The following is a 2,309-nucleotide window of genomic DNA, read 5'->3' as shown; positions in this document are numbered from 1 at the left end:
ACAGAGAAACCCTGTCTCAAAAAGTGGGATGTGGTCATGCCTGTCTGCAATCCCAGCATTCTAGAGGTAAGTCGGGGGGGGGGGGGGGGGGGGGGAGGCAGGCGGCCGGAGCGTGGCGCGTCCCCGGGGGTCTGCACGCAGCACCGAGTCCTCTCGGCCCCCGGCCCGCTCCCGCGCGCGCGCCCTCGCCCGCCCGCCTGTCAATCACACCGCAGACCACCACACACACACACACACACACACACACACACACACACACACACATATACACACGCGCGCGCGCACCACGGCGCGCGGGGTCCACGGGAGCCGGCTCGGGCCAGGCCGCGTCGCCCGCCGCAGCGTGCCCTCTGCCCGGGGCCGGGAATGGCGGCGGCCGGCTGCCCGGGGCCAGTTCCGACCTGGCCCCCTCGCCTTTAGACCCCCGCCAACCCCTCCAGCAGCGGCTGAAGAGAAAAGGAAGTTACCTCCGAGCGGTCCCGGCGGCGGCGGCCAGTCGCGGGAGGCCGAGAGCGTCCGGCGCGGCGGCGGCGGCTGCAGCGGCGGCGGCGGCTACCGCAGTGCCCTCCGCCCCATTGTTTCCCTTCCAGGAGGCTCCCGGCGAAGCCGAGCCCGGGAAACCAGGAAGTTCCCCGGCGCGACACCTCCTGCCGCCGCCGCTATGGAAACGGCCCCCGCCTTCCCCAGGGCGGCTCGCCCGGGACCCCGCCTCCGCGCCGCCGGCCCCGCCTCACCGGCCGCCAACAGTCGCCGCCGCGGCCGCGGCCGCCGCCATCTTGGCGCGGGCGGACAGCCCCCCTGCCTTCCCGGCGGCACGTGCGCTGCTCCCGCGCTCCCGCCGGGCGCGCTCCCGAGGGGCTGCGGCCCGAGCCCCCCCTCTCTGCAGGAAGAGGGGGTCCGGGGACCCGGCGGCGCCCGGAGATCGCTCCAGAACCACGCGACGGGCTGGGAGCAGCGCGGTGTCTGACACCTGAGGGCGGCCGGCAGAGCGCGGCGCCTGTGGCGGATGGGGTCCATCGGCTCGCCAGCCTTCAGACGTTGCCTACTACACTTGGGTTTCTCTTGCACTCGGTATCCATCACCCGTGAAGGGAGAGGGAAACCGTACCTGCTTCGTGGAGTTGTTCCCTGCACTAACGAAATGCTTGGTAGTGTGTGCACAGTGAATCTGTCAATAGAGTGGCGCGGTTACTGACACAAGGTCGCCCAGTCAATTTCCAGGCATTTATGCCAAGAGTTCAGATCAGCACAACTTTAAGTAGGGTACCGTGTGCGAGCCTTTTGCTGCCTAAAAAATGTGTTCAGTGTTCATCCCTGGCCCATCTTTCTTTAGGTCAGCTTTTTCTGTGTCAAGAGTTTAATCCCCACGGTCTTCCATTAAGAGCTGATGTAAAAGGGGATGATGTAAACTTCCCAACACTGTAATTTGCTGACAGTTAAATGATTTATTCACTAGAAGCTGCAAAGGTTTGGGTGTGCGAGTAACTAAAAGGCTTCTGTCCTTGTTTCCAGGAACTAGAATTACTAAAGCTGGCAACTGTGCACTGCGTTTACTATCTTTCCCAGGCTGGTGAAACCTGACTCTGACTGCAAATTGTGTTCCATAAGGGACAGAAGGGGAGGCAGAGTCCTGGCTTGCAGACTTTAATACCTGTGACAAGTTGGGTCTTAGATGGCCTCTGAAGCCACTTCTGACTCTCAAGTGCTGACTAACCAGTGAAACCCAGGGCCTTTTGTACAGACAGACAGACAGACAGACACACACACACACACACACACACACACTGAGCTGCATTCCCAGTTTGAAGACAATAACATAATAAAAATGTATCCCTTCATTCAGGTCTCCATTTAAATCAGGTTTGGAAACACTACTTTGGGTTTTGTTTATTCTGGTATGTACAACTAGCACAGTTGGTTTGATGGAAATCAGGTCAAAAATTAGATGGACATGGGAATTTTTTCAACCCTCAAATATTCATAAGGAATAGAATTCCAAAATTTGCAAGTCACCAAAGCGTTCTCCATTTGTGACAATACCTACTGCTTCCAAGTCTTTTTGGACAACACATGCATATAAGCATGTACTTACATTGTGCCTTGAAGATTGCAGAAGTCCTTCAAAAGATGCTTACTGAATTAAACTATGATGTTTGAATTACCATCTCTCCAGGATACCTTGGGAACCGCATAGAGGCTCAAGAGAATTCATCCAGAAATTTACCACAAATACAAAAACATCAGTGAGATAGAGGGGCAATGCTGGACACAGCTTTATTCACAGACTGAAGGAGAAGTTTCAGATTTGTG

General features: G+C 57.3%; 1 protein-coding gene across 1 annotated transcript in view; it reads right to left on the bottom strand.

Annotated features, from left to right (window-relative positions):
- The window catches only part of Usp6nl (USP6 N-terminal like), a 123,336-nt gene extending 122,641 nt beyond the window's left edge, over positions 1–695 (bottom strand). The window contains exon 1 of the mRNA XM_021215332.1: positions 468–695. The gene's annotated coding sequence lies outside the window, so the exon portion shown is untranslated. The remainder of the gene's footprint in view (positions 1–467) is intronic.
- Between the last annotated feature and the right edge of the window lie 1,614 nt (positions 696–2,309).

This window comes from Mus pahari, chromosome 16, assembly GCF_900095145.1.
Source record: "Mus pahari chromosome 16, PAHARI_EIJ_v1.1, whole genome shotgun sequence".
NCBI lineage: Eukaryota > Metazoa > Chordata > Mammalia > Rodentia > Muridae > Mus > Mus pahari.
This window is presented reverse-complemented; position numbering and strand designations above follow the sequence as displayed.